Genomic DNA, 9,492 nt, shown 5'->3' with positions numbered 1-9,492 from the left:
TCTGAGAGGTGTCCACACATAGTAGAACTATGTTGTATTGTTAATTAGAGGGATCAATGGTACTTAAAAAGTTAGATGTAACTATAGGGGTAAAACAATAAATTGGCCCAGCTGTACTTACGAGCATCTGTGAAGGGTTATCGTATTGTTGATTGGTTATATCTGATGGACACAGAAGTGTAGTGAGAAGAGTGCAACTGTCTGTTTTTAGTGGAATTCCTGGTAGTTAACGTATGGTGGATCTCGTGGCTAAAGAGTTTAGTCAGCTATTCACGTACCGTTGGAGCTTCAAACCAGAGATACATAAGGTCCCCTTGGTAGCTCAATGGATTCAAGTTGAGAATCAGTTTTTGGGTCAGTTGGAAGTGTTCAAATTAACAAGTGGGAGTTTGATTATATATGATATTATTGAAGAAAATCGAACTCGAGATTTCCATGAGCAGCAGAAATAAGATCATTCCAAATTACAATCATGATTGAACATTAAAAATTATAGTCGTACAGAAACATGCGATTATACATTTAATATATAAATTATTGCATGAATAACTACAAATGAACAAAGAGAAAACTCTACGAATATTTGTAGTTTCGTCTCCACACTTCTTCTTCACGAACACTCGAACACAGCAACCTCGAACGCTCGAACAACATGACCGCAACTCTACACGAACACTTCGTACGCGAACTCAGCGATCACCTCGGTCACGAACTCCTCAGCAACATGAACGGCCTCCACAGAACCTCGATGATGTTGAGTTGAGTATGACACCACTAAGAAGGTTACCTTGGTATTCTCTGTATGAGAATTCAGAGGGTGAGCTCTGTTCGGACTTGGTAGGAGGCAGATGAAGGAGTAAACACCGATCGTGTACACGACTGGACAAGTGGGAGATAGCAGAGGCCTATCGTATAGGTCGATGCCCAATCATTTAGCTAAAGCTAAGCGATCGTCTAGCAAAAGCTAAGTGATCGTTTAGCTCATCGCATAGCTTAGTATCTGTTGCCTAGAAACACTACACGATCGTTTACTTTGGGCAAGCTATCACTTAATAAATACTACACGATCGTAGCTCGCCCAAGCTGTCGTTTAGTAAATTTATATTTACTTGAAAACCGTCGTGAGTTTCTTTTTGCCGAGAGAAATCTCAAAACTATTTTTCAACATTTGTAAAACCTTTTACCATTCTTTTCAAAATTAGGAAAACAATTTTCCTTTTAACTCATGGTTACTGTGAAAATCCAATAACCACCCACTCAATTGGTTATTAAAGAAAAAGAATTTTCCAATAATTAATATTATTATAAATATAAATGATAACCAACTTATCATACGATATTTATAACCTATAGTTTTATATTTTATCTCATGAAACATATAAACCATAGTTCTTTTTCTATTCTATGGTACTTAATGTAAATCTCATTTACATCAATTCTCCACTAGATGTATCTCATACATCAAACCGATTATATCATATATAATCAAAATACCTCTCGTCAATTTGAACATTTCAAATCAACACGAAGAACTGATCCTCAACTGAATCCATTGAGCTACCAAGGGGACCTTATGAACTTGTAGCTCGAAGCTCCAACGGTACGTAAATAACTGACTAAACTCTTTAGTTACGGGATCCACCATCCGTTAACTGCCAGGCACTCCATTAAAGACCAAAAACTGAACTTTTCTTACCATAGATATATTATGTGTCCATCTTAATCAATCAACAATGCAACAACCCTTTATAGATTGCTCAAGTACAGCTGGGCCAATAACCGTTATGCCCCTGTAGTTACATCTGTCTTCTTAAGTACCACTGATCCCTCTAATGAACATAAGTCATAATTATGCTATGACTGAGTCTTCTCTTCGAAAGAGAAACTATGGCCACTATGTTCAAGCCCTAGAATCATCCCTTAAGGGAGCAATCTCTTTACTTATCCCTGCTTTAGGAAAGGAGTGAATTCCATCTTGTGGATTGAGTTCCCAGCTCCCAGACAAGTCCCCAAAAAGGTAGGCATGTTGAGTTGGCAATTTGGTCACTTTCACCCATACTAATCAAGGACCTCCCTGAAAGGCAGGAGTTCCCAAAACACTCAGGATTGAGGTCGTGTCACCTATAGTCATTTAGGTGAGATGTAAGTCTCTAGTATCAACGGTGTTATATACCGAGTCTAGTCATCTCGACGTTAAATTGACCACCCTTCGGCAGTTTTTGTCCTAAACCTTTGGAGCGTCATTCCGAAACTAGATGTCACACGGGGTTCATGTTAGTTTTACTAAACCGTATTGGATGTTGTATGGTTTTCAACAAGTATTTGCTTAAAACCTAACATAGTCAATTTTTTTTTTGTTTTCAGCAACATGTTTGATTTTTCGTTAAATGCCTCTAGTTTGACTGATTTCATACAGTAGAAAAAGTCCATGAAAATGTATTTCATGGTAAACGACCTTGAGTTTGTCATGGTTGAGGAATGTCCTCAAGTCCTAACCCTTGATGCACTGCGAAGTGTTCATAATGCATATGAGGTATGGATGAAGGCTAATTCATTGACCCGACTTCACATATTGGCTAGCATACCTGATGCTTTGGCCAAAAGAGCATAGATCATGGTCATTGCACGCGAGATCATGGACTTGTTGCATGATTTGTTTGAACATCAGTTCTTACTTTTTGAGCACAAAGGGGTGGATGACAAAATCAGTAGTGTCGGTTCCCAAGTTAAACTCTAGGAAGAGAAAACAAGTGTTGTTGACTCTGTTAAAGTTCATAGAAGAGAAGTGTTCTTTGAAATGAAACTTGGAGCTTATTTAGGTTCTGATACTGATCACACTATTCTCCAAAAGAGAAGGATGTCTACAGAAAGTTAATATGATTTACTGCTCTTGGAGACGTATTTGGTAGAGAATGATGATTTTGCCTGGATCCTTGATTCGGGTGCTACTAATCACGCCAGATCCTCTTACCAAGGATTGAGTTCCTGACAAACGTTGACTACAACCTAAGTAAGCATCCATGAATCTTAACATCTCGTAACTGTTGTAGCAACTACTAAATGATCAATTATAGGAAGAGGAATACTATCTTTTGGTCAAGCTTTATTTAGATCAATAAAATCGATACACATTTGCCATATTCCATTTTCCTTTTTTGACTAATATCACATTAGAAAGCCACTCATGATACTTTATTTCTCTAATAAAACCTGTTTTAAGAAGATCTTCGACTTGGCTTGCTATAACTTCATTTCGTTCTCGATTAAACGTTATTCGCATTTGCTTTATGGGTTTAAAATCCCCATCAACATTTAATTGGTATATTATCACGCTAGGATCAGTTTCTAGCATGTCTTCATGTGACCAAGCAAATACATTTGCATTTTCTTTAAAGAGTTTAATTAAGCTCGCTCTATGTTCAACTCTCGACTTATTCCCAATATTAACTATTTTTTCCTTAAATATGAAAGGGATGGATTCTGATTCTTCTGGAGGATGTCTTCTATTGTCAATCTCGTATGAAGAATGGTCGACCTTATCTCTGTCTGCTATAGAATAATTTACTTCAATCTTTGACCTATTCTAAATTTGGCCTAAGTTCTCCTCGTCTTCGACTTGGACGAGGTCCACCTCGACCTCAACCTCGGCCTAGCCTAGGTCCATCTCGATCATGCCCCGGCCTGAGTTCACCTCGACCTTGGCCTATCTTGAGTTTACTTTGGCCTCAACCTTTGATGCCAAGGTGAGTCAAACAGTCATGATAATCTCTACTCTTTGTTTTAGTCCCCTCAATTCATCCTTATTTCGATGTCACCTTTTACACGACTTCCAACAATGATTGTTAAATTTTCTCATGTCCTCTCCATGACTTTTTAGTCAAAATTTTCTAAATCTTGATCCATCTCTCTACTTTATGTTTTAATATTTTAGATTTCAGCTCCATCTTTTCCCTAGGAAATGAGGTCGATCCAAGGTTGTAATGAGAGCGTGATTTTCCTGCGTCTTTAAGAGTTATGCAATTCAAGCCAGGTTTTAATCCAATATCTCCACCATTTCCTCTAAAGCCATAAACCTCTTCTTCACATCTTCCTTAGGTGGTCAAGGTAGAGGTGAACTTAGGGTAGGAGGATTATCTAATTGAATGTTCCGTTACTCTTTGTGGATGTTGCTTTTGATCAGAATCATATCCATCCCTTCTATCCATCTCGTTCTAAGCCCCCGATTCAATATTTAAATTTGCAAAGATCGTAAACTCACTATTCTCCACAAACAGCGTGATGGAAAAATCCGGACAAAAAAACTCATATGAGCTTCTCGTGCCTTCAATGGTAAATTTGTAATTTAAGGAAGGAAAGATATCCTGTAAGAAAAATAAGAAGAAAACACCAGTGTGGTGCCTGCCATAGGAGCTCTGATACTTAAGTCTATATTTAGCAAAGGGTCAGAGCAAGCTAAACGTAGGGAGAAGGACTTCCTAGGTGAAGGAATCAAACACTTCGATCTAGCAACATAAACAATGGAATCACGTGCTTTGATTTCTTATTAGAATTAAAAACATACTAAAACAGTAAATCGATTAAGCACAAAGAGAAACATACTTTGTAGACCCGTAGTTGTAGCAAAAAGCTTCTCAAAATAATGTTCTCTTACACGAGATCTTCATTGCTATGACTTTAGGAAGTATATAGCTTATGGGATCTTCCTTTAAAATATGCGAAGGAATTAGGGAGGGAGAGTTTTAGAGAACTTTTCTCTAAATTTTTTTGGAAAGCTTATTCTGAGAATTCTCTGTAGAATAATTGTAGAGATTGTGTATGTCTCATGAGGACTCTATAAGACCCTTTATATAGGATAACTAGATTAAATCTAATCTCATTAGGATAAACCTATTTAATTATAATTATCTATTTCAATATCTCATATTAAAATTATAATTATAACAATCCATTTTAATATGGATTAAATATTTGAACCATATTCAAATATATGACTTCTTCGATTATCTCTTTAATTTGAATCTCTTTCAAATTAAATAAATAACTATTTGAATCATATTCAAATAAATTATTTCTCCCACGATCTCTTTAATTTGAATCTTGTTAAAAAAATAATTATTTCAATCATATTTAAATAAATTGATTCTCCATATTATATAGTTATAATTTGAATCTCATTCAAATAAACTTTATAATAAGGTATCTTAATATATAAATAATTTTAGGTTAAAAATCACTTTTCACTACACCAAACAACCCTTTCAATCGCATTTCATACAGAACGCTATTAAAAAAAAGGTAAAAAAGCGGGAGGGCAAATTTTTAGATCGCGCCCAGTCAAATCACGGAAAGGAAACTAAAAATGCATTACGCTTTTCATACTCTTTCCTCCCTTTTATCTCTCAACCATTCATTTCTCAGCAATCCATTATCATTCGATTTTAAACCTTCGTTTCATTCAATCGGCCGACCATCGATCTCTTTCGTCAATCTTCTTTGTTGAGCAACTCTGAAGATCATATATATAGTATATATCATTTGAGCTTCTTCGTCTATCTTCTCCAACGTTCTCTCTTTTGTTCTCCTTCATTTGGCTCGAGAAACTCCTCGTGACCGTCTACCATTAAGCATCTATGTATAATTCTTGTTCTTCCCTTTAATTTTCGAGCAGTGGGTCACTACAAACAGAGAAAATTCTATTTTTCTCCTACTTTTTCCCTTTGATTTTTGAGCAGTGGGTCTTTAAGATCAAACCATTTATTTAAATTACTACCATTCAAAACATTTCTAGGTCACTGGAAACAGAGAAAAGTTATGGGTCTTGTTTAGTTATTTTTCTTGAAGAAAATTTATGTGTTTTTTTAATATTGAATGTTATTTGCTCTTAAAATTTCTCTCTTTCTTGCTTTTTACTTGGTAAAAATAAAAACTAGAGATCTCATCCTTTTTTATTATGTCCAACTAGGTTTCTGCTTATTGTGGTTAATTATATTCTTTGTGCTCTCCTTTTATTCCGTGTCTTAACTAACACAAGGAATTCAAAGTATGAAAGGCAAGATTTTTATGACACTTTATTTATTTTGCCTCATTATATTCAGAGCTCCATTATAGTTTTTACACTTTCTTTGTCCCAGATTCAATAGATACATTCTCTTATACCAAATATTGGAGTTGTTTACAGGTTTGATTTTGTAGTTAGATGGTCTGTGATTGACAGTCGGTTACCTGGAAGAACAAAGCGTTGTTTGATATTGTCTTCACTCCCTATTTTTATTTCTACCGTCTAAAATTAATGATTGATAAGGTACTTTTCTTAAATTTTCTTATTAGTGCATATTTTTTGGTGTTAGCAAAATTGTGTCGAATCCGTTATATGCCATTTTTTGTTATTGTAGAGCTCTGAAAAGTATGGAATATTTTGTAGTATGTATAACTTTTATCTAGCATCATCAATCGGTTTCATATTCACTATTTCCCTCCTCACTTTCCACTCTTAAGTTTTGTAGTCCACAGAAAAGACTAGTGAATGGGGTGTATTCCACTCTATCAAGATAGTTTAAGCTTCATATGTGTAGCTCAATGGGGTCTATTCCACTCTATTAAAAAAAACGAACTTACTTCCGTATCACAGTTAGGTATACTTTTAATATGTTATCATGTGTGGCCCATTCGTTTAGCTTTTCCCTTTTTTTCCTATTTTTGTGATTTGGGTAACATTTCTTGTGATTAATCGGTGAAATTTATCTTTAATGAGCCGATCTTTTCAAGTGGGGCTTCCATGAAAGGTATTATTTATGGGTTGTGAGGTATTGAAATCTGTTCTTAAGAGAATATTTTTTCCTATCCCGTTGTGTCCTTGGCTCTTTTTTAAGATTTAATGTGGAAGTTTGGTCTTAGTTTTTTTTTGTTTTGGATGCTTGTATCCAAATGGGTTCGAAAGTCCCCACTCCTGGGATGTCTTGTACTGTACTTTTGAAATCATAATTCTGTTTGGGACATGTACAATCTCTAGATTGTGTACCTTAGCGACAATCAACTAGATAGGTACATGCTTTTCATACCAAGTGAGAAGCAATCATCCATGAGCTTTTCATCAACAATTGGATTTGTCAAAAGGTTTGCAATCAGTCCTATAACTGTTTTTGTTTGGTTTCTTTAGGTGTTTCTTGTTAATCATGTGCATTATGGAAGTTGTCTAAAAGATCTTTGTAGTCTTTGGTGAATGTCTCTTGAAAATGTTATGTTTCTTTGTGCACTTCATATTTTGTCTAGAGTATTTCTTAGGAGTTCAACTGGGGTCCATAGGTAGTACTTACAATAATTCTAGCTTTTGAGAAATGAAGTTTAAAGTAGGCACAACAACTTTCTGTTATGTGAGGTTAGATCAGAATCCTACTATTAATTATGCAATTTCAAATTTAGAAGAAGAATGGAGCAGGTGATTAGGAAAGAGGGATCTTACATAGCCAGATTGATGAACATTGAAACTCTATGAAGTACAGACACATACGACTACACGATATGGATACCATCGGATACGACAATTCGTCAATTTCTAAAAAACTAAGATACGGATACGTCTAAGGATGCGTCATTTCTTTATATATTCTTTTAATATATATATTTCTAAAAAATAAGAATACTGATATGTTGAAGTTACATTTTTTTTCTTTAAAAAATTCTAGGATATAGATAAATTAGCATACAAGTTAATAACAATAGCACAAAATAGGATACAAACACTAAAATACAATACAAAAAAAGCAACATCTAAGATGTTGAAGTACAATGGTTTATAAAAAGCAATAGAAAAGTGACTCGTATTGCAAAAAAGAAGAAGAAGAATATTAGAGAGAGAAGTACGAAGATAAACGTAGAACTTATTGTTGAAGATATCCAAATTGTTTATATTTTGGTGGACTTTGTGGGGACTCAAATGTGAAGAATGAGATTAGATGATTCTAGTATAGGGTTTGGTCCGTTATTTATTTTTTCTTCTTTTAGTTTCGGACTCGAGTAGTGAGTTTTTTAAATAGGTTGACTAATTTTAGATTAGGAAAAATTAGATGAGTTACTTGTCTTTTTTCTTAAATCGCGTTAAAAATTAGAAATAAATATGTTAAATCACGTGTCAGATACGTATCTGAAATCGCGTGTCAAATACGTATTTGGAAAATATCTGGAAATATCGATATCCAATACGTGTCTAATATTGATTCTTTGCCTCACATGGTGCTTCATAGTTGAAACCTATTTTCATAATTCAGATAAGATATTTTATATAGTCCATAATTTTGGTAGTGGATGTGGTGGCTTTGGAAGGAGGTATATTGCTTGTACTAGTTACATGTTTTTTAATTGTATAAACGTAATTCTAAATTTACTTGCTATAATTCAATTTTTTTTAGTTAAAACAATGAAAGAATAGAAGGGTTTTGGGCATTTTACATTGAAAGAATAAAAAACAATTTTCACCTGCATTTTTGCCTCAAATCCAACTTGCTCAGCTTGCTCTATATTTTCAGAACCAGCCATATCGACCAGCATCAAGCGCCCACCAACAGTCGGCACATCAAGGATTATCTATGCTTCTGGAGGTAGCTTTCTTAAATTGTAGCCAGCTTTCTTAAATTGTAGCCATTTTTTCATGTAGCTTGTTGCCTAATCCAGTGTTTACCAACAATCAGACAGGGGAAACCAGTGTTGATCTTTCATTCATCTGCAGAAGATAGTTCATTTCCGCAATTGTTGCATCTTGCTTCACTTTTTGGAATAGTAAAATGCAAGTGTTAATCTTGAAGAAATGGCCATTCATAAGGCAATTTGTTTCCCTGCTCCCTTCAATCTCATTTCTAATACATGTTATCAAGTAAAAGGCATTGTTTATATTTGTTTTAGTACACTTTCTGCTGTACCTGTAGGGGTTTATTTTCAGTTTCTTTTCTTCTTTTTTTTCTTTGTTTTGTTTTGTTTTTGTTTTCATTGCAAGAAGGTTCATCAGGCAATCGTTTTGGCCAAAGTTGGAATGTTATTTCCTGCGGAACTTCAAGTTCCACCTCTTAGGTAGAAAAGAACGATTCAAGGTTAGGGAAAATGAAAAGGAGATTTTATTATTTGTGCATCATAGTCTAATTATTTCCGTGTTTATTTATCAATATTAGTTCTATCTTAATGAGAAAATACTTTGTTGTATAGATAATGCAATGTATAGTTGATTTTTATGATAGATTATATGTATACTTTCTAAGGACTTAAGAATACTTTCTTTGTTACGTATCTTGAGGAAACTACAAAGTTAAGGTTACATTGTTTTTCTTCTTTATCTTAATGTAATTTGTACAACATGTCAACTCCACAAGAAATGTGATTATTTTTATGGAGTGTTGTATTGATTGAAGCATCCCATTACGGGCTATATTTATACTATTGAAAATTTATTTTGATGTAAATGTACTTGCATACAATATTAAAGATTTATATGATTACGGTTAATTT

General features: G+C 34.3%; 1 long non-coding RNA gene across 2 annotated transcripts; it reads left to right on the top strand.

Annotated features, from left to right (window-relative positions):
* Positions 1-5,334: 5,334 nt before the first annotated feature.
* Positions 5,335-9,273, top strand: LOC120074996 (uncharacterized). Of its 2 annotated transcripts, XR_005481180.2 has the most exons (3): positions 5,335-7,113; positions 8,523-8,594; positions 8,685-9,273. It is a non-coding gene; the product is annotated as an uncharacterized LOC120074996 (long non-coding RNA). The 2 variants fall into 2 exon arrangements; XR_016529046.1 differs by having other exon boundaries at positions 5,335-8,594.
* The last annotated feature ends 219 nt before the right edge of the window (positions 9,274-9,492 follow it).

This window comes from Benincasa hispida, chromosome 4, assembly GCF_027475165.1.
Source record: "Benincasa hispida cultivar pf3 chromosome 4, pf3_genome.v1.1, whole genome shotgun sequence".
NCBI lineage: Eukaryota > Viridiplantae > Streptophyta > Magnoliopsida > Cucurbitales > Cucurbitaceae > Benincasa > Benincasa hispida.
The sequence above is the reverse complement of the archived record's forward strand: the minus strand, read 5'-3'. Positions and strand labels throughout refer to the sequence as shown.